At 36.2% G+C, this 24,082-nt stretch overlaps 1 protein-coding gene across 7 annotated transcripts in view; it reads right to left on the reverse strand.

The window, feature by feature from the left end:
- Positions 1-24,082, reverse strand: part of MIPOL1 (mirror-image polydactyly 1) — a 305,074-nt gene that overhangs the window by 276,444 nt on the left and 4,548 nt on the right. The window contains exon 2 of one of the 7 annotated variants that reach the window (XM_012767046.3): positions 8,312-8,436. The exons of the other annotated variants lie outside the window; for them this stretch is intronic. The gene's annotated coding sequence lies outside the window, so the exon portion shown is untranslated. The remainder of the gene's footprint in view (positions 1-8,311; positions 8,437-24,082) is intronic. 7 annotated transcript variants of the gene reach the window in all.

A 24,082-nucleotide genomic window follows, 5' to 3' on the forward strand; every position in this document is an offset into this window, starting at 1 on the left:
CTTTATGATTTCACTTATATGAGGTACCTAGAATAGACAAATTCATAGAGAAAGTAGAATAGAGGTTACTAGGAGACAGGGGAAAGGGAATGAATAGCTATTGCTGAAGGGGTATAGAGTTTCTGTTTGGGATGATGAAAAATTTAGGAAATGAATAGTGATAATGGTTGTACAACATTGTGAATATACTTAATGCCACTGAACTATCCATTTAAAGATGGCTAAAATGGTAAATGTTATGTTATGTATATTTTACTACACACACACACACACACACAAACAAGGATAAATCCTACCTATGATTAATAATCAGTCCTCTATACTATGTACCACACACAAAAAAAAGGTCAATAGTAATGGTTCCCAAATTGTGTATCAAGGTATCCCCAAACACTGCACCAAGCACAAAGGGATTAAATATTTTAAATTTTTGAGAGAAACAATGACATCTGTTGAACACTCCATGAACTACTAGTTCAAAGAGGTTCATTGTTAGAACATTAGGTCTCATTCTTTTCAATATCATATCTTTTCAAATATGGGTTTTCAGCAATTACTGGGATAAAAAGCAAGTACCATGTAAAAATCAGTTTGGAACAAGAGAAAAGCTTAGTAACAGCATGAAAATAATACTAAGACACTAAGGGCATCATGAAAAAGGTTTGGGAACTTCTGCTTTAAGAATTCAGCAAATAGTTAAGAAAGAAAGAAAGAGGAAGGAAAGGAAAGGAAGGAAGGAGGGAAGAAAGGGAGAAAGGGATGAAGGGAGGGATGAAAGGAGAGAGGAAGGGAGAAAGGCAGGGAGAATTCAGCAAGTGGACCATATTAGACCTCTACCAGGACTGCAGAGACCTACAAATGAGTAGTGACTGGAATGGACTCCTACTGTATTCCTACAGTGTGCTCATACTCTAACAAAAGCAACTGCTAATAATTAAAGGTTTGCAATATGAAATCAATTATTAATATGGCCTACTGGATATATTTCCACTGATTGTTATCTATGTACAAAAAAGGGCAAAGAAATAAAATATTATAGGAACATAGCACATTCTTTATCATACTCAAAGTCATAGTCTCATTGAAAAATGGAGTGGACAATTAGAAAATTTGTTACTCAAAATAAAGGCACATAAGGACATCAAGGGTTAATTCAACTAGGCCACTGTGTTCTAAGTTTAAATTGAGAGGAAACAAAAAGGGGACTCTGCAGAAAGGTTTCTAGGAACTTGAGGTGGTAATGAGGTGATGGAGGTTATATGATTAACAACTTTATGTCTTTCCCACCTCACAAATTTTTCTTTCATCTTGCCAAACCCAAGTGTGCCAGGATCAGGATAACAATATGCCAGCAGAGGGAGATATTACTGCACAAGACACATTATCCCCACTCAATATGACTGTTCATACTCCTAAGAAAACTTGGAAGTAGTTCACGACTTCACCTCATGTATCTAAATTGATATTAACTATAAGTGCTGCTTCATTACCAAGATCTAGTCCTATAATTCTTTACCTATCAAATCATACAAAGTTTTCCTGGGAACAAACAAAAGCAGAGCTCCTGGCAAAGCTGCTGTAACTCTCCACCAAATAGGCACTGTGGCCAAATCAGAGCATCCCACAGGGGGATGAAAAGTACAGGTCAAAATAGATAACATATGGGAACAGAAAAAAATAGAGGCCAACAGTAAGGGAACAGAGAAATGGACTATGGCACAAGGAAGAATGCTATAACCTTTTCCCACAAGAACTTCTCGCAGCATGAAAATAACAATGACTAAGGCTAGAAGGCAGGTGACCCATTTTCTCTAGAGTATGAAAACTTAACTAATGATGACTATGACAACTACCTGAAGATTTGAGCTGGGTGATTTGGAGAAAAAATATCAAAGAACATTCCATATAATCCACCTAAATGTTAGCATTAGGTTATTAAGTATGAAAAGTCTGATTTCCTTAAGTACTAAGTTTAGTTGATATTTCTGACATTTCACTTTGACGCTTCTTGTTTTATGTTTATTGTGAAGGTACATCCTCAGTCTTTCAAATGCACGTTTTGGCTTGTGATTATCTGTCATATTTTTTTAAAGCTATAGATGAAACCATAGATAAAGTGAAACCATAGATAAAGTCAAAAATTCATGTTATATTCAAATATAAGTTCTGTCAAGGAACCAATGCGGCACACACAGCTCGAAGTATCTAGGAAGTGTTTGGGAAGAATGTGGCTAATGAACTCACAGTACATCAATGGTTTGGTTTGAGAAATTCCAGTCCAGGGATTTTAATCTTGAAAATGAGCCACATGGGTGATCTAAGACCAAGGTGGAGAATGATGAGCTGAAAGCCGTAATGAAAGCAAATCCAGGATGGGCCTGGTGGCTCACACCTGTAATCCTAGCACTCTGGGAGGCTGAGACGGGAGGATTGCTCGAGGTCAGGAGTTCGAAACCAGTCTGAGCAAGAGTGAGACCCCATCTCTACTAAAAATAGAAAGAAATTAATTGGCCAACTAAAAATATATATAGAGAAAAAAATTAGCTGGGCATGGTGGTGCATGCCTGTAGTCCCAGCTACTCAGGAGGCTGAGGCAATAGGATCGCTTGAGCCCAGGAGATTGAGGTTGCTGTGAGCTAGGCTGACACCATGGCACTCTAGCCTGGGCAACAAAGTGAGACTATGTCAAAAAAAAAAAAAAGGAAAGAAAGGAAAGAAAGAAAGGAAAGAAAGAAAGAAAGAAAGAAAGGAAAGAAAGGAAAGAAAGAAAGGAAGAAAGGAAGAAAGAAAGAAAGAAAGTCCATCTCAACCTACATATGAATTAGCAGCAGGGTTCGACATTACTATTCCAACAATTTTGGACCATTTGAAACAAATGGGCAAGGTAAAGAAGCTATACAGATGGGTACCACATGAATTAAATGAACTTCGGCACAGAAATCGTCTAGAAGCTTGCCTTTGCTGTCACGACATAAAGGCGAATCATTTCCACATCATGTTGTTATGTGTGATAAAAAATGGATTCTTTTTTGATAATTGCAAGAGTTCGGCACAATGGTTGGATAAATATGAAGTGATGAAACACAGTCCAAAACCGAATATTCATTAAAAAAAGCTAATAATGTCTGTTTGGTGGTCCAGCTCTGGTATTATCCACTACAGATTCATGAAACCTAGTCAACTGATCACAGCAGATGTCTACTGCAACCAATTGGATGAAATGATGAGGATGCTTATGATTAGGCAGCTGAGACTGGTCAACAGAGACGGGCCAATCCTTTTGTAAGATAGCACTTAACCACATGTCCCACAAACAACACTGCTCAAACTACAAAGGCTAGACTTAGAAACTCTTTGTCATCGACGGTAATCACTAGACCTTACACCAACTGACTACCACTTCTTCCAGGCTTTGGACTACTTCTTGCAAGGAAAAAATATTCAATTCTCAACAAGCTGTGGAAAAGGCCTTTCATGATTTCATGGCCACTGGCTCTCCAGGATTCTTTGCTGCTGGAATAAACAAGTTACTTATTAAGATGGCAAAACTGTGTTGACGTTTAGGTACATACTTTGATTAACTATATTACTTCTTGTTTGAGATATAATAAACTACACTTTTGATTTGAAATTGGATATTTCATATTTAATGGCCTATTAGATTCGAATCATCATTTGAGTCATATTCTTGTGGGTTACATGTATTACATTGTTCTTTGTAGCATTTAACAAAGATTCTACCTCTGAATTAGACAGGATAGAGCATAATAGGTAGCAGATAATTGGTGTACTGTGTAGCTGCCAATCAAGATCACTCCTCCTGAGAAAATGACTTGTGTATGAGGGTAAAAATATTGCTGTGCCTTACTCACTATGTATAAAGCCTCCTTTGTTCTTTCAGTTATAAAAAGCATGAATGCAAATTAAACACTATCGTGGATCACATTCATGGGATTAGATTGGTCTCCAAAAGAGTGAATATGATACAACGTAGTGGCTACATATCATTCATGGATTCACCCCTGGAATTCAGAAATGGGCTACTGTAGTAATCCTTGTGACATATACAGACCAAACCTTATTTAAAAATGAAAATATATCTACCTAACTATTTCTTGGTGGCAAAAAATATATTTGGGTATATTTATATTTAAATCGCATTCATGGAATAAGAACCTGATGTCAACATTTATGTTGGCTATATCAACACTGGTCCCAACAAAGACCAACGTGGGAGCTTAGGGATAGATTCCAATTACTGAACAAAGCCGAAATGATGTTGAGTGGCATTTCATCATAATGAAATATACTTGTTACCCCAAAAGGGACACTAGAGGGTGCTCTCTTCCAGAAGACTGGTCAAGACTGACAGTTTAGAAAGATGAACCTATATATGAGTGGAGTGGATGCCTTCCTAAGCTGATGAAACAGTATACACCTCAAGGCTTATACCCTCACTCAGGAAGGACTACTGAATATTTTAATCACCATAGAATCTGGCAATTTTAGACTGGCCAGATTTTAATCTTTCTGCCATGGTAGTATGATGTAACAGGGAAATTGCAGGTTCATTAACAAAATTAGACGTAAATCAAATTTATTTTATCTTCGGAATCAGAAAATGTTTTGGCAGCCTAATTTAAAGGCCCCAACTGATACTTATGGAAAATGGACAAAAAAGAAATGAATTTAGTCTTAGAAAAATTACACATGCAAGTAAATACCTCCATCAACACACACACAAAAGTACAAGTAACTGTTGACAGAGGAGGAAAAAGAATTGTCAGAATGGTTAACAGTATATTAAAAGACTTGTGAAGAGTCTTTTAACATACCTTACAGAGGAAATTCCCATTTCTCATTGGATGGCTCAGCCACCACGTCATTGGCATATTAGTATGTTTCTCCTTTTATATAAAATATTATAAAAATCATTGCACAATAAATTATAAAATGAAAAATATGTGGCAAGAAGATACTGATAAGGGACAGGTAGTAGACAGAAGGAAAGAGTTAAGTTGAACATAATTTGGTTCCTCTCTCCTAAGGGATGCCTGAGACAGTTCTGACCTTAACCTAAACTCCTTATAAACCCTGATCTATGGAATTTATTACCTGAGTGATAGTTCTTTAATTGGTAGGTAACTTCTTTTAAATATTTTATTTATTTTCTAAATATTACTTATATTCATGATGTATCTTTACATCATTGTATACTGCAAAACAGTATGCAAGAAAAAACAGTGTGCAAGAAAAGAATAATTTACATGCCAAACTAATTACATATTCACCAAAAAAAAAGAGTTCATAAAGAATTATATTATTAGGTAATTAGTATTTTAAATGTCATGCTATGAAGTCAACTCTATATGACTACATGTATATGTGGATGAGTGTTTCGCGATATCTGGGAAATTTCTGGTTATGTTTTGGGGATAGGCCAGTAACACATTACTTTTACCACTGAACACAATAGAACATAGGTTTTCTCATTATCATAAAATTCACTACTTAACACATCTTTAGGATCAGATTAGATTTGCATAATGAAGAGTCCTGCATTTATTAAACTTGAAGAAATGTCTGTCTCCTTCATTTTCATCCATTTGCACATTCATATCTATTTATAATATCTATTATAATTTAATAGAATATCTATACTATATATTAGATTCTACAACTATCTACATTTATTCTAAATTCCTTTAAAAATAAAATTACAAAGTTTCTCAAAACTTCAGAGCTAGAAATAATCTCAAAAATCATTTCATAATATTCCATTTTACAGATAAGAAACTAAGGTGTAGGGGGAGATAAAGCAATATCCCCCCAAATCAAGGAACGAAACATCAAACTTAGAACTTTTGACTATAAGTTCCATACTTTTAATAGCATATCAACTATTGGCCAACATATAATATTCATCTAAAGGAGCAGTCAGCAAACTTTTTATGTAAAGGAAGGACAAGATAGTAAATATTTTGGGCTTTGTAGGCCATATGGTCTCTGTTCCAACTATTCAACTCCACCACTGTGGCAAGAAATTAGCCATAAACAATACATAAACATATGGGTACAGTTGTGATCCAGTAATTTACAAAAACAGGCAGCAGGCCAGATTTGGGTCAAGGGCTGTAGTTTGCCAACTCCTGTTTTAAAGACTTGACTCAGATACTAAAAAGATGTGGATCCTGGTAAAATGGCATAGTAAATAAGGAAATAAGGAAGACTGTCCATACCATTATCTTCCCAGAAAACTTTTAAGGTCCATGAAAAAATAAATCTGTTGATTCTTAAGACAATGATATTTAGTAAATAATATTTATTAAATTTTTGTTTCAAAGGGCCCTTTACTTCTAATGACTTATCTAAAATTCAAGGTACCCGTGATTGAGAAAAGTTACTCTAAAGGAAATACCATAAAGGAAAAGATGAAGATTGGACTAGAAAGTGAGAAACTATCTCAAGGTCACTCTTTTTTTTGTTGTTATTTTTCTTTTTTGAGACAGAGTCTCACTCTGTTGCCTAGGCTAGAGTGCCGTGGCATCAGCCTAGCTCATAGCAACCTCAAACGCCTGGGGTTCAAGCTATCTTCCTGCCTCAGCCTCCCGAGTACCTGGGACTACAGGCATGCACCACCTGCGCCCAGCTAATTTTTTCTAATTTTAGTTGTTTGGCTAATTTCTTTCTATCTATAGACAGGGTCTCACTCTTGCTCTGGCTGGTCTCGAACTCCTGAGATCAAGCAATCCTCCCACCTCGGCCTCCCAAAGTGCAGGGTTACAGGTGTGAGCCACCGCGCCTGGAGTCAAGGTCACTCTTTTGGTAAGCAGCTAAATGTCTGGCAAATTCAGACTATATAGTTAACATAATAGTAATAGAGCAACCACAGCAAATATCTTCTGAGTATTTATTATATAATAGGAAATATAAGACTTAAAACATATTTTAAAAGCCATTAACTAAATTAAGTAGATGAATAAGTTCTGACACAAAGATATCTACAATAAAAAATGAAAGAAGTATCAGAAAAATATGTATAAAATGACTGCATTTACATTTTTAAAAACTAAAACCTTGCTTGTATATTGATATTTGAATATGTGCTTATATAAATGAATACATAAAAATGGATCTGGTAAAATACACAACTTACTTTCAATAGTGGTTAACACAGAAAAGAGAAACGGGATTGTGAGATAAAACAGAAAACATTTTTAGATCTGACAAATTGAGAGTAATTCAATAAAGGTATATTCTCTGTGCTTTTCTGAATACTTACACATTTCATAACAGAAAGCAATATGCTATTAACAAAGTTAATATGCTATTAACAGTGATCATGCATAAATATAAATGCATCATCAAGAAATGATAATTATTACATTATAAAAGATGAAATGATGTTTTCTCAGGCACTTGATGTTCAATAGAAAAGAAAAATATCTGTTGATACCTTCACCTGCATCCTCTACCCCTGCATGAAGTCTCAAAGGCCTACGTGGGGAAAAGTGGAAATAAAGGCAACATTGCAGAAGATAGCAAAGGTTTTAAAAAATTACACACCACACTTGTGATATAACCACATGTTTGTGAGACAAGCTAATGGGCTCTTGTTGCTTAACAAGAAAAGGTACAATCTTGAATGAAAATATACAGCTTAGAGAATTTGTTGACTAATAGTTCCTAGATCTGAAAGCGATTAGGTATTGCAAACAAGAACTTACCTAAAATGTTCTGATAGTGAGTTTTCCATTACTTTGAATATGCTAAGTTCTTTGTAATTCATGATAACAATGATCCAACTCATGCCATTTTCATATTATGAGAATTATTCTAAAGTATTACTATTTCTTTATTTAATAACTAGATGTCATTGAGAATATCTTAATAATTTATCCTTTACAAAACTTAAATTGTTTCCTATATTACCATAAGATTTTTCAGGATCATTTCACATGAATCTGATTGACCATTAAGAGAAACAAAAACCAAAAAGTTTAAGTAGAAGAATTAATGATTAGTGGTAAAGTGGAATCTATAAAAGAGTTCTATCTTAAAGTAAAAAGTTAATTTGAGTTATCTGGTGTGTCCTAAAGATATTAGCCAAGCAGAACACATTGAACTGCTGCTTTTCCTGGCCTTCTGAGGGTCTGTAAAAGAAGACAAATTCTAGAACATGTCCCAAGGTGGAGTTTACTAGAACACAGAGCTATGACCCCAAAGTATGACCCCAAAGTTATGACCCAAAGGTACCAAAAAAGGGAAGAGTATATGGACACCAAAGAAAAACTCAACACATCATACTCACATTTATAGGGTTGCAAGGAAATCTATGATAGGGAGCAGAGAAAGAAAAAGAGGTCCTCAAAAATTTTTCAACACAAGCTGGGTTTCTCAAAGTTCTATAACTCAAATTCACATCACCTTGGTGATCTAAAAAAAAAAAAATGTAAAACACAAAATTTACTTTCAAATGGACCAGGAATGGTAGGGCCCTTTGGCATCTGAAACAAGTAAAAGCAAAATCTTCTCTGGAGAAAGGAATCTCTATTCTGTGTATAAAAGCATACCTACAAAAAAAAGTGGGGGGAAGGTTTAGGTTCAATGAGTAGCACACACTCGAAAATACCTAGGCAGACAAAGAAGTAATACACTAAAATAGAGAACCATGAGAGAGAATACAAAAGGCAATGCACAAAAAAAGCCATAAATACTTCAGCCTTTGCAGTTATCTGACACAAATAATAAAACCATTTGTGTTATGTTTAAAGTAATAAGGATGGGCTTAAAAATATCTGTAGAGAAGATGAAGCAACAAAAACTGAACTAACAGGTACAAAAAGAAAATAAAATGCCTGTAAAAGTATAACAATTGGAATGCATGACAACTTCTGATAATGGAAACAATGTGAAATGGCTAAACAAACTCTCCTACAGACAATAATAATTACAAAATCTAGATAAAATAAAGATAATGGGGCCGGGCGCGGTGGCTCACGCCTGTAATCCTAGCACTTTGGGAGGCCGAGGCGGGCGGATCACTCAAGGTCAGGAGTTCGAAACCAGCCTGAGCGAGACCCCATCTCTACCAAAAATAGAAAGAAATTAATTGACCAACTAAAAATATATATACAAAAAATTAGCCGGGCATGGTGGCACATGCCTGTAGTCCCAGCTACTCGGGAGGCTGAGGCAGTAGGATCGCTGAGCCCAGGAGATTGAGGTTGCTGTGAGCCAGGCTGACGCCACGGCACTCACTCTAGCCTGGGCAACAAAGTGAGACTCTGTCTCAAAAAAAAAAAAAAAGATAATGGAAAGCATACCCAAACAGAAAAAAGACAGACAAGAATTTTCTCTTGAGAAACTGGAACTTCAAGAAGTGAGAACTAAGTTTATAGCACCTTTGTCCAAGAAAACTCCACAATCCTCACAACTACGTCAACAGAATACTGATCACAGCTGGCTTGAGATGCAGAGAAAAGAATTCAGGACCAGAAGAGCAGCCACAACTATAAGGCAAGATTCTGTATACAAGATAATCAAAGAACCAGTAAGAACCAAAATCTGAGTATAAACTGTGCTTGAATACCTAATAGACTGCAAAATTGGGCAAGCTCAGGGGAAAACCCAAAGTGTTCACCAAACACACACAAAACCAAAAAAACATGACAGAACCAGAAAGCAGTCTACCTTTGAAAGACAGAATTGAACCAGATGAGTTTTATAACTTTGCTACTTTGTTAACTGAGTGTATTCCCCAGTTAATAAAGATTATGATCTTTATTGACATCAAATAAAGATGTAAATTCTCCCCACAGTAATCAACAATGTAATACAAATCAAAATCAAAGCAGGACATTTCATAGGTATAGACAAAATTATTCTAAAATTTAAATGAAAGCTCAAAGGAACAAGACTTACTAATACGGAAAAGAAAGAAAGTTGGAGAAACAGTAAAACAGAAAGCTGAGGTCTGAGACCACACAGGACAGAACCCAAGATAGGGGACCAGCAATGGAAAATTATGAGAAAGATATCCAGAAACAAGGAAAACACTGCTATGTTTTTAATGTGTCCTTACCCCCCAAAGTTCATGTGTTGAAAAAAACCTTAATCCTCAATGTGGAGGTGTTGGGAGGTGGGACCTTTAGGAGGTGTTTATGTCATGAAATTTTTGTCCTCATAAATGGATGAATGCCATTATTGTGGGTTCCATATAAAAGAACAAGTTCAGCCCATTTGGGGCACTCTTTCCCACCTTTTCTTGCCCTTCTACTTTCCACCATAAGATGACACAGCAGGACAGCCTTTGCCAGATGTGGGCCCTTTGACCTTGGACTTCCTAGCCTGGAGAATCATAAGCCCGTAAATTGCAGTTCATTATACCCAGTCTCAGGTATTCTGTTGCAGCAGCACAAAATGAACTAGGACAAACACAAAAACTGTAAGCCCCCAAATCTTATTATAAATGTTACCCAAATCCTTGGCTAACCATCAAACTATAGGGGCACACCAGGGAATGAGGCAAAAAAAAAAAAAAAAAAGTATGTGAAAGATTAAGAATGAAGTTCAAATAGCAGCTGAGTATAGCAATACTGGAAAATCAGAGTTTTGTAATTTTGTGTCCAAAAAAGTTAACTGCCTTATAGGGAAAATCAACAAGAATTACAACCTTTACAGAAATAGAACAGAAAAAACATATACATTCAAAGAAACAGTACCCAAGTGCTGGAAGTCAGCTACTCTCCCAACACAAACAGGTCCCAAGGCAGGATCGTCACAAGGAATTTGGAAATAATAGGAAATAAAGAATGATATATAATAGACAGAGAAATGATTGAGATGGAGACAAAGTGCAGTTTAAAAGATGGAGGAGTCAGGGGGTCATCAGCATTCCTATAGGCTGAGACCCCGAGTGAAGTCCCACATTAGTATTTATTGGTACAGCAAATAGTTGTCTTTTGTTAGAGAATTACGTGTACAGTTCATTTTTTGAGGTTTCCAGGAGAACCTTACCAAATTCTGTCTACAAGAATAGAATGTTGCACAATTCTTCTAAGATAAGCATATTAAGCCCTAAGTTAGAAACAGACCTAGCTGAGCATACAAATTAAAGATAAAATGTATAAAATGAGAACACTGAGTCTGTGTACTACTCTAATCTAATTCTTCTAAACACAGAGACATGTAGTCAGGAGTGAAGCGAGAATAGCCTTGAAGTCTAGGATAGTTCCAGCTGCACATTATCTGCTGGGCAGACATTTTAATCAGCTTCTCCACCAACAACCCAAACCAAACTTCTGCTTTTTTTTTTTGAGACAGAGTCTCACTTTGTTGCCCAGGCTAGAATGAGTGTGGTGGCGTCAACCTAGCTCACAGCAACCTCAAACTCCTGGGCTCAAGCAATCCTACTGTCTCAGCCTCCCGAATAGCTGGGACTACAGGCATGCGCCACCATGCCCGGCTTATTTTTTCTATATATTTTTAGTTGGCCAATTAATTACCTTCTATTTGCAGTAGAGACGGTGTCTCCTCTTGCTTAGGCTGGTTTTGAACTCCAGACCTTGAGCAGTCCACCCGCCTCAGCCTCCCAGAGTGCTAGGATTACAGGCGTGAGCCACCGCGCCCAGCCCCGAACTTCTGCTTTGCAAAAAAGCTCAAGGCGATGGCCAGCAGCAAAGAAATGTTGCTTTGCAAACATTCTCTGACAATGCCCCCCCTTGTTGAAAGCAGCTTCTATTCTGTGAACTAGCATGTCCACAGATTCCTTCAAGGCAAAGACCTGAAAAACTCCTGAAACTTCTCACATCTCTTAGCCTATCTTCCAACACCCAAGACATGTGTAAACTATAAGCCCAAAGATCCAGGAAGCTCAAAAAACCTCCAAGCACAAAAAATATGAAGTAAATATGATGGTACATCACAATCAAATCATTCAAAACTAGTGTTAGATAAAACCTTAAAACCAGTCAGAGGAAAAAAACGATATTACATACAGAAGAACAAAGATAAGAATGACAGATTTCTTCCAAAAACAATGCAAGGGAGCAACATCTTTAAAGCACTGAAAGAAAAAATTGCCAATTTAAAATTTTATACCTTAAAAAAATATGTTTAAAAAATAGTGAAATAAAAACTTTTCAGGCTGGTTCAATGGTGAAAAATCAATCCGTGTAATCTACCAGAGTAACAGTCTAAACAAGAAAAAATATGACCAAATGAAAAGAAGCAGAAAAAGCACATACTAAAATACAGTATCCATAATGATGAAAACTGAGAGCAAACTGAAGACTAAAGAAAAACTTTCTCAACGTGGTAAATGACATCAATAGAAATTTGAAAGCTAACATCACATTTAATGGTCAGATACTGGAATTTTCCCAAGGTTGGGAACAAAGGAAGGATGTCCATTCTCACTTCTGCTATTTATCAGAGTACTGGAAACCTTAAACACAGTAAGGCAATAGGACAAGAAAGGTATCTGTATTGAAAAGGGAGGAATAATATAGTCCATACTTTTAGACAACATGATTATTGATGCAGAAAATCTCAAGCAATCTATACATACAAATATAAAAACTCATAGAATTTGGGTTTCACAAGTTCAAAGGATATAGGGCTAACACAAAAATCAATCATATCTCTATACACAAGCAATGAACAATTTGATATGGAAGTTAAAGAAATAGCACTATTTATAATACCTAAAAAAAATTAGTACAGGATCTGTATGCTGAAAATAACAAAACACTAATAAAATAAACAAGATCTAAATAATTGGAGAGGCATACCATATTCAAGAAGACAGGCTCATCATAATAAGGATGTCAGTTTTCCCCAAAGTAATCAATAATGCAACATCAATCAAAATCAAAGCAGGACATTTTGTATAGACAAAATGATTCTAAAACTTAAATGAAAGCTGAAAGGAACCAGGCTTGCTAAAACAATCCTGAAAAGGAAGTTGGAGAAACCACAAACATACTCCTTTGCACTTATCCAAATTGAGTTGAAAACTGATATCCAAACAAACAGCTGCACACAGGTGTTTATAGTAGCTTTATTCATAATTGCTAAAACTTGGAAGCTACCAACATGTCCTTCAATAGGTGAATAAATAAACAAATTGTGATACATCCACATAATGGAATATTATTTAGTGCTAAAAAGAAATACGGCACCAAGCCATGAAAAGACACGGAGGAACCTGAAATATATATTGCTAAGTGAAAAAAGGCAATCTGACAAGGCTATATGCTAAAACCATATGACATTTTGGAAAAGGCAAAATTAGAAAGAGTAAAAGGATCGGTGGCTTCCAGAGACTAGTGGAGAGGTGGATGAATAGCTGGAATACAGAGGATTTTGGGGGCAATTGCTTACCGCACAAAATACAATTATTGAGACAATGAGGACTGCCAAGAAGAAAGGGATTTTTTAATACAAAAGACATCTTGTCAGAACAGGAGAAGCTGCCTCAAATCCATCTCTCTAACAGAGATCATGGGCTTTTTAAGGATGGGTCATGCTTTGAGGCACGACCCGGGGGATGGTGAGTCTTGGCTTCAGGAAGTCTGCCCTTAGGCAGTTGGTTAAAGGAAAGGATTATAAAAAACATATAGGGGATCAGTGATATTTTTTGATGGATCTATTACAACCTCTTCATCTACTTATCTTTAAACAAGCCCCCACATCACTTTCCTGACCAACCCTGTTTGTTTGTCCAGAGTCTGCTCTACCACCAATCTCTGCCTGGTTCTTTGTGGCCCAATGCCCTCATCATGCCTGGTGCATGGTCAGCACTCAACACTTGTTGAGTGAAAGTCACACAGAGAGGCCCAGAGCCAGAGCTGAGTCAGCAACTTCTTATCATTAGGGGCTTGTTCTAAGCCAGGCATCCTCAAACTACGGCCCGCAGGCCACATGTGGGTGTTTTTGCCCATTTGATTTTTACTTCAAAATAAGATATGTGCAGTGTGCATAAGAATTTGTTCATAGTTTTTTTAAAACTATAAGTCTGGCCCTCCAATGGTCTGAGAGACAGTGAACTGGCCCCCTGTTTAAAAAGTTTGAGGACCCCTGTCTAAGCCATTGAAAACTACTCTGTCGGACAAAGCTAAAGATGAGGCTACCAGGTGAGGATGGTATGGTCTCCCTGGTCCTTCCTGGACACTGCTCCCACCTGGCATGCATGATGACCTTTGTGCCCATGGACCCCAAGAAAAATTTATATATCTTACTTAGATTATTGATTCTTTCATTTGTATTCTATTAATACCCTTTAGATGTCTCAGTCATATAAAGCAAGGTAGTGATATTAAAAGAGAAACAAATTTTAAAACTACTAAGCACCAAAGTAAATTCTTCAACTTTAAAATAACCTTCATCCAGGACATTTGGCATTCAAATAAAATTTCCTGGTGAGTTATTTCTCAGTGATAAGCATCTAAACATGAAACTTGTACAATAATAATCACACTGTTAAATAAAAGCACCCTTGGTATAGAACTTGCAGAATTCCAACTATACTCTGCCCCATAAGCAAGTACAAAACCTTTCTAAGTTTTTTACATAGCTTTCTCACTCACATCTAATTAACAGTGATTATTTTTTAGTAATTGACATTTATGAGTGTTCCAAAGCATTCATCTTTGTTTTCAGAGGAAGAATGCTTTTTGTAATAATATTTCCATTGGCTTTTTTCAATTTAATTTAATTAGATAATTATGATCAAAGACATGACCAGTATAAACAAGTTTAGAAACAAACACAGCTGACATGTGGTAAATATATAAATCAACTAAACTGGTAGGAGAAGTATCTACAAGAGATCAATCCACTAACCTCAGTATTAAGCATAGCATAGGCATCGGTCAGTTATATTTATACCAAAGGGAATGCAGACTTCAGTTATTCTAGAAAATTGTTGAGTAGAAGCCATTTAAGATAACTTCAACTGTATACTGAAAATATTTTACATTTTTTGGTCATTATAGTACTGACTAAAAGTGTAAGGAAAGACCAATACGAACTTATCAGCTCTACCAAAAAAATCAATTGTTTCCATTCCCCACAGATGACTGGTAAATAACATTTTTATACATAAGGGATAATATTATATCCTACATACAGTTATACAACAAATAGGCAAATTATTTAATTGTATTAATATATTGATTTACTTAAGCTTAACCTTACTATTTCATCAGGTAACATGCCCTTGCTTGCCATACAGTAGAGCATTATCATTAGTATACAACACCATCTAGTGGAGAAATAGACTAACATCTCCAGAAGTTATGTTTCGGCCCTTTTTACTAATTTTGCAAAACTGACAAAACTTACTTTTAGAAAAGCCAGCTTTTCAATCATAACATGTAATTACCCACATTTTTCCTAGTCAAAATTCTGACCAAAATTTCTTTTCTTCTTATTTTTTTTTTTTAAAAAGACAGGGTTTTGCTCCACCCAGGCTGGAGTACTATGGGATGATCATAGCCCACTCCAGCCTCAAAATCCTGAGTTTAAGCGATCTTCCACCTCAGCCTCCAGAGTAGCTGAGATAGGCGTGCACCACTACATTTGGAGATTTTTTAGTTTTTGTAGAGATGGGGTCTCTGGCCATTTTGACTGGGCTGGCCTCAAACTCCTGGCCTCAAGCACACTCTTGCTTCAGCCTCCCAAAGCACTGGGATTACAGGCTTGAGGCACCACATCCAGCCCTTTTTTGAGCAAATTTTTACATTTGGTAAAAGTGATATTTATGAATACTTGGGGTTTCTTCAACATATTATAACAAATTTTACTATAGGAAAAAGAATAGTGGCAGCTGATTTTTTAAAATGAAAACTTAGTATCTACACTGTTCCTTTAAGGAAGAGGATAAAATATGCAAAAGTTACTACACAAAGATACAGATATAGAGCAATACCATGTAAGCAGATTCCAGTGTAAAACTCTCCTCAAAGTTTCTATGGTCATAATAACAAACAGATAGACATAAACAAAAGCACAAGCAGGGTCTCTAAACTCTTTGATGACCTTTCCCATATAATAACATAGCAAAAAAATTTTGTAATTTTAAAAATATGATGAAAAATTTTAATTCTATTATATATTTTAAATTATAAATTCCTTTAATTAACTATTTTAAATACATTTTTATTTTAATTGACAAATAAAAATGCATATATTTGTGTATAACATGTTTTGAAATATACATGTGTAATGACTAAAGCAATCTAATTAACACATGTATTACCTCACATACTTTTTATTTTTTTGTGATGAAAACACTTTTCAACTCTCTTAGCAATTTTCAAGAATACACTAACTACTGTCATCATTTTGTACAGTAGTTCTCTTGAACTTAATTCTTCCTATCCAACTCAAATTTTGTATCCTTTGACCAACATTTCCCCAATCACCCCTAACCCCAACCCCTGGTAAGTGCCATTCTCCTCTCTACTTCTGCATTCAACTATCTTAGATTCCACATATCAGTAAGATCACGTAGTATTTGTCTTTTTGCTACATGTTTTTTTAAACAATATAAAAACATTTTAATCATTGGTGTAACCAAGCTTCCAGTCAAACTCAGTTATTTTTGAATCATGATACAAAGCATGTAAATGTAACTCAATAAAAATCCCACTAAAATCATTCACAAGTATAAAGGGTATACATACAATCAGTAGTGATGGTAACAGATTTTTCCTCCTAATAGTTTTATGTCCACATCTCTACATAAACTCAATATATAATTTGAGTGCATTTCTCTTTATGTTGTTGATTTAACTAATAATGTTCACTACTATTCTGTGAAGTTAATTCATATGAATAGGTTTTTAATATATTAGTATTTTAATAATGCTTATAAATTTAACAATGCACTCATTCATTTCTTTAGTGCCCAAGTTGCACAATACCCTGCAGAAGAGTATATATGTTTAAATGACTTACCCAACATAAACATGTTTTAGGAAATTGTTGGCTTATTTTGGAAACTTAAAACATTTTCAATCTTTTAACTTTTCTTTATTGGAAAGGGTACTTATTTTATCAAATCAAAATTGCTTTTAATATTTTTTCTTTTGGGTGCCCTGAGAGGCTAATTACACACTAAAAAATTTCAAGTGATGTACTTGCTTTGATAAGTTGATTTTTAAATTATTTCAACCTGACCTGAGGAGAGAGGGTAAGGACAGTATCAGTAATTGGGAAAAGGAAATTCTCTAAGCAAGAATCACATTTCACAACCTAACACAAAGTTTTCTGCTATCCTCTGGGTCATTGACAGATACCCAAAGTTATTGGTTTATGGAAATTACCAACATACCTAGATCCTAGAAATAAACTACTTACTGTCTCTATTTATAAATACAAGAATTTAAACTGTTTCCTTCTAAGTTAAGACAGGGTTTGAATTTTTTTTCCTAAAGAAGCTTTATTCAGAAGTTAGGAAGTCTTCTAGTTCCTCTTAAGACAATGAACTATAGGTTGCTGATTCTCTTCCCCCAAACCAACCTAGAACAGCTCCAAAAGAAAGAATCATTGACTTGAGGAAAAAACTAAAAACTTCAAGAAATCCATGTCAGCTGTCTTAAAATAGGCTGAGAGCCTCCTCAGGTAAAGGGCAGATGCTGGTGATGCTGAAAGAATAAAATATGTGTGGCTCTTACATCCCCCATCTTGCCTTAGGACAGTTCTTGTCTGCCCCACCAATATTTATGAAATGAGCAGCAACAGCCCAAGCTGTGAGTGCCACAGGGTAATGCCAAGGCAGGGCAAAAATCCTACTGGGGTAATAATAAGAGATGAGATCTAAGCTTCATTTCCTCTTCTTCTCTCTCTTTTTCCAAACTCAAGACTGTGTGCATTATAACCATATCAGTTCATGTTTCCCAATGCACAGGAAAATTGCATTTCCTAGCCATCTTCACATATGGGTCATTTGAGTTGCAACCAAAGCAGTGTGGGGAGAAGTAATACAACCCAATTTCAGGATTTGCCCTTAAAGGCGTTCTATGAAATACTTGAGCTCTCTCTTCCCCCCACCCCACCACAATTTCTAGAACCTTGTCATTATGGCATCACAAGACAAAAGAAACTTTGATCTCTAAGCTAAACTTTGTATGAGTGAGAAATAAACTTATGTTTATTATCATTATAATGGTATTAATAGGTGGGACTGTTAAACAGGTGATTAGCCCATGAGGGCTCCACCCTTAAGAATGGATTAATGTCATTACCCAGAGAGTAGCTTTGTTCAGCCCCCTCCTATTCTCTTGTCCTTTCACCTTTTGCCATGGGATAATGTAGCATGAAGGCCCTTGCCAGATGCCAGTGCCATGCTCTTAGACTTTCCAGTCTCCAGAACCATGAGTCAGATCAACTTCTGTTCATTACAAATTACCCATCTTCTGATATTTTGTTGTAGCAACATACAAAGGACTAAGACAGATACATTTACATGTAGAATATGAGCTTTTAGAACAGATAGTAACCATGTGACAAAATATTTTTACTGAGATTTTAATTCTAAATGATTGACAGACAAAACATAGGCATTTAAAGATATGTATATAAATTTTAACTTAAACAAGATGAAAATTCATCACCTGTATGAAATAAAGACAATAGAAATTAAGATAGCAAAATTATAAACCCAGAGTTTCTTATCAGTAAAGAAACTCTAACAGTGCGTTTTTGTACATGAACTTCCTAAGCTGCAGTTCACTTACCTAAATGAATTAGAATAATCTTGCCCACTGTGCCAGCTCATGCCACTGAATAAAATGTTCTACTTTGGGATATCATAAGCTATAACACACAATATCTGCAGCTCCCACGCTGGCATAAGCTGTTTGACATAAATTAAGGAAGTAGCTTCAATTTATATTAAATTTAAAAGATAATAAAAGTATCACAGTACTAATTAGTTTAAAGGCATGCTGCTTAAATAAGTGATCTGCCATACTTCACAAAATAGTTCCTTAAAAAAAGGAATTTAGATGTTTAAATTTTATTTAGGTTATATGTATATGGTGGAGACAATGCAAAACAGCATTTCTGCACTGAAGTGCACATAGTATCACCAAGAAATCACCATTCAAATTCCATCCAAGAAAGCAAATTTTTTTCTAATTATGTGATGAATTCTCATATCCTCAGACCTTAACATAAAATTATGGGATCTTAGATCATACTTAGTAAGATAATATTTCCTAAAATAAAAATGTTATTTAAAATAAATAACAGAATGCAAGCAAAATGAAAATATCCCACAGATTGCGCTTTCTTAATACATATTACTTAATAAAGCACAGTGAAAAAAGCACGCAAATACTAATCAAAAGAAAGCAGGAGTGGCTATATTAATATCAAAGTAAAACAAAGAATATTACCAAAACTAAAGAAGTACATTAAAGAGCTCAATTTACTAAACAGACATAAGCACTTAACAACAGATCAAAATACCTGAGGTAAAAACTGATGAAAGGAGAACAACAAATCCATATTTACAATTGGCCATCTCACCACACCTCTCAGTAATTAGAATGAATACTCAGAAAATCAGTAAGGATATAGATGACTTAATACCATCAATGACAAAGCCTTGACCAAACTTTAATCAGGCTGCTTTGAACCCTTTACTAAACTAGGCCTCAACGTTTGAGCTTCTGTGTTTGTCTTTGTATCATCTAGTTTTAGCAAGAATCTTTCTAAATCAGTTTATTGAGAACCCGCATCCTCCATACCTGATCACCCTGGCCTACCTTCAGCAAGACTCCTATCAAGTCGGTTTAACCAGAATCCTCCCTAACCTTCATGATTCCTCTTAGTAATGTTCCATCCCACAACATCCACCCTACTTCTTAGCTATAAAGTCCTACTTGTCCATGCTCAAGCCCAGTTCTACACTAAGGTATCTTTTCCCCTACTGCAAGAACTCCTGAATAAAATCTGTTTTACCACTGTAACTACTACCCAGCTCTGGTTTTCTTAAACATTAATTTGACTTAACTGACAATTATAGGAAACTTCACCCAACAATGGAATATACAATCTATTCAAGTACACATGGCACATATGCCAAAAGAGACCAAATTCTGTCCTTCAAACAGATTTGAACTCATTTATAAGAACTGAAATCATAAAAATTATGGTAACTTACTATAATAACTAGAAATAAACTAGAAATCAGTAACAGAAAGATATCTGAAAAATCCCCAAACAATTCTAAATAACCTATAGTTCAAAAGGGAAAGTTGAAAGGAAAATTTCAAAATATTTAAACTAGATAAAAATGGAAACACAACATATTAAAATTTGTGGAATGTAGCTAGATCAATGCTTAGAGGGAAACCCGTAATACTAAATGCATACATTAAAAAAGGAAGAAGGCCTCTCATCAATATGTAAGCTTCCGCCTTAAAAAGAAGAGAAAATTAAACCCAAAGCAAGCAGAAAATGGTAAAGAGCAAAAGTCAAAGAAATTGAAAATGTAAAATCAACATAGAAAATCAATGAAAACAAAAGCTGGTTCTTTGAAAAGACCAATGAAAATTGATAAACTTCTTACAAGACTGATCAAGATAAAAATAAAGACATAAATTACCAATATCAACAAAAAGAGAAAGATATCAAAATGATCCCACAGATATTAAAAAGATAAAAAGGAAACATTACAACTTCACATCTATAAATTCAATAACGTAGACAAAAGGACAAATTCTTTGAAAGACACAATCTACCAGTGCTAACTCAATAAGAGATAGATATCACCTTTATTTCCTAGAAACCTTCTTTCTTAGCAGCTTCTTTCTAATCTGGACCCATTGCTCTCCAGACCTGCTATAGAGCTGTCCCTCCTAAAGACATCACTGAACTGTTTTCCTGGGCTAGATTTACTATATTACAAATCTTTCTTTCACTTCTTTATTATGGTAGAATATAACTTCAAGAAATTTCTGAGGCTTGCCATGTCTAAAAAAGTCTATTATTTTACCCCTATACTTAGGTGACTATTGACTAGTCATGGGCTTTGGGATTGAAAAGTCTTGTTCCTCAAAACTCTGTAATCATTGCAACACTATGTTCTAGCAACCAGTACTGCTGTCAAAAAGACTGATGCTGACGTGTTTTTTGTTTGTTTGTTTGTTTAGGCAGGCTGTCTCCTTTCACTCTAAAAATCTTCTGGATTTTCTTCATTCTTAGTGTTATCAAATTTCATAACATGTCAGTGGGTAGGCTTTAAAAAAATACTGAGCATTCTTAGAAAGAGAAACAGAATGCCATAAACCTAGTTTTTAGAAAAGGTTGTTTTCAGCCAGGCGTGGTGGCTCATGCCTGTAATCCTAGCACCCTGGGAGGCCGAGGCTGGCAGATCCCTTCAGCTCAGGAGTTTGAGACCAGCCTGAGGAAAAGTGAGACCCCATCTCTACTAAAAATAGAAAAAATTAGCTGGACAACTAAAAATATATGGAAAAAAAATTAGTCGGGCATGGTGGCACATGCTTGTAATCCCAGCTACTTGGGAGGCTGAGGCAGAAGGATGTTTGAGCCCAGGAGTAAGAGGTTGCTGTGAGCTAGGCTGATGCCACGGCACTCTAGCCAGGGCAACAGAGTGAGACTTTGTCTCAAAAAAAAAAAGGAAGAAAGAAAAGAAAAGGTTGTTTTCACTGAGGTGTTAGACTCTGGGATAATGTTTTGCTGTCATCGCTTTACTTTTCTATGTTGCCTGAAAGAGTTTATAATGATCATTTATCATTTTGTATAAAAAGTTACACCAGTAAAACATAATAAGAATGCCCCACAATACCAACTAAAAGTGTTTGATTCCACAATTCTATTTCTAGAAATCCATGTTCTAGCAAAGGTTACAAACATATATGTACAAGAATATAAACTGCAATGCTATTTATAATATTAAAAAATTAGAAACAGCACAAATGTCTACCAGTTAGGGTTTGGTTATACAAACTACGGTACATACATACTATAAAAATTATGCAAACATATATTGATATAGAAAGATGTATAAGATATTATTAAATAACAAAGAAAAGCTGTAAAATAATAGAGCATAACCTTTTTTTATTTGAGACAGGGTCTTGCTTTGTTGCCGAGGCTGGAGTGCAGATAGCTCACTGCAGCCTCAAATAGCTAGACACAAATGATCTCCTACCTCAACCTCCCAAGTAGCTGGGACTACAGGTGCGTACCAACACATTTGGCTAATTTTTCTATTTTTTTGTAGATATGGAGGAGGTCTCACTATGTTGGCTAGGCTGGTCTTGAACTCCTAGCCTCAAGCAATCCTCCCACCTCAGCCCCCAAAGTACTGGGATTACAGGCATGAACCAACATAACAGCTTCATTTTTATATTAATAAAATTAAAAAGCAAACAAACCAAAACCATGTGCATATATAACTTTCAAAATAACAAAGAGTAAAAAAAAATAGAATAATAAAAAATATAAATGATCTAACTGCCAAATGCTCCAATTATAAGACACAGATGGCCCACTGGATTTTTCAAATCCAATTCTATATACACATTAACCAAAAGAAGGCTGACATAGCTATATCAAAATAGAAAGAGGTCACAAATTGGAAAAGACTCAGAAAATATGACAAATAAATGCAATGTGGGATCTGGACTGGTTCCTAGTGCAGAAACATAACATTAATGGAAAAACTAGTGATATCCAGATAAAATTTACAGTTTAGTAAATATTATTACTCACTAAATGGTAATATTTAGTGAATTTGTTCAATTTATTCAAATTTATACAATATTTAGTGAATTATTCAGTGAATTAAATTATAATATTTAAATTACAATATTAATTTTTTGGTTTGTATCATTGTATTATGATTATGTATCATGTGAGCACTAGAAGGAGGATGAAGGGTATACAGGAATTTGGGAATATTTTTGCAACTTTTCAGTGTCTAAAATTTCAAAATAAAAAGTCTTTGGTTCTCAGAGTATGTTCTGTTCATCCCTCTCACAAGAAATGACCAAAGCAACAAATAAATAGGTACAATTTAACTGGAGTGTCAACTGGAGAGCACTAGAGTGCAGCAGGGAAGTGGAGACACCTGTGGTGATTGGACGTCTAGGAGGCACCTGTGAAGACACCTGGACTCTGTAGCCTCATCTCACCTGCCCAGATCAGATCTGCCTGGAGTCAGGAGAGAATTCCCATTTCAGGGAATAGGTAAGAAGAAGATCCCCACCAGCCCTCATTGCCACTGCAAAAACCTACAGTCTTTACAACAGGAGAATCCCACAATCCTTGCAAGCCATGAGCCCAGTCTAGAGACAAGCAGCGAATCCAGACAGCTGCACTGTCTTGATTAGGAGCACAAGATATGCATTCCCCACTCCCTCCCACCCCTGCCCAACCCCCAGGCCATCTCCTGTGAGCCAAGCTGCTGCAGCATAGTGCCATCTTTAGACCAGAGTCACATCTGGAATGTACTCTGCTCTGGGGGCCAATAGCCACTGCACTTCTCCAGCACTGGGGTTCCATCTTCATTACACCAAGCCCACATGGGTGGCTGAATGACAACCCCAGCTGGGCAGAGCCTGGGCCCAGGATTGGCTGTGACTCTGGTTCTGCAGAGCAGGTAAACCAACCCCCACCACACTTCCAGCCAGAGGAACAGTCTGCCAGACCCACCTAGAGGGAAACTGCCCTTGAGCTTGCCTAAATGCTGTGCACCCTCCCCCAAGCAGGAGAGGCCTCTGAGCCTTTGAGCAGCTGACAAAACCCTGAGCCAGCAGAGTGGCTACACACCAACACTCAGGACCTGAGAAACAGCCCCATACTTCCCTCCCCCCACCCCACAGCAATGGCCCTGCATCCCCAGTAAAAGCCTGAGAAACAATCCACAGGCCACCCCTTGTAGGAATGCCCCCAGGCCAGTCAGAGAACCAAGAGTTTCAAACCTGAGAAATAGCCCCATGGGCCACCCCTGGCAGACACTCCCCAGGCCAGCCAAGTAGCCAAGCACCTGCATACCAGGCCTCAGAAACAGCCCTGCAGGCTGCCTTCTAGCAAGCAC

Source organism: Microcebus murinus, chromosome 6 (assembly GCF_040939455.1).
Source record: "Microcebus murinus isolate Inina chromosome 6, M.murinus_Inina_mat1.0, whole genome shotgun sequence".
NCBI lineage: Eukaryota > Metazoa > Chordata > Mammalia > Primates > Cheirogaleidae > Microcebus > Microcebus murinus.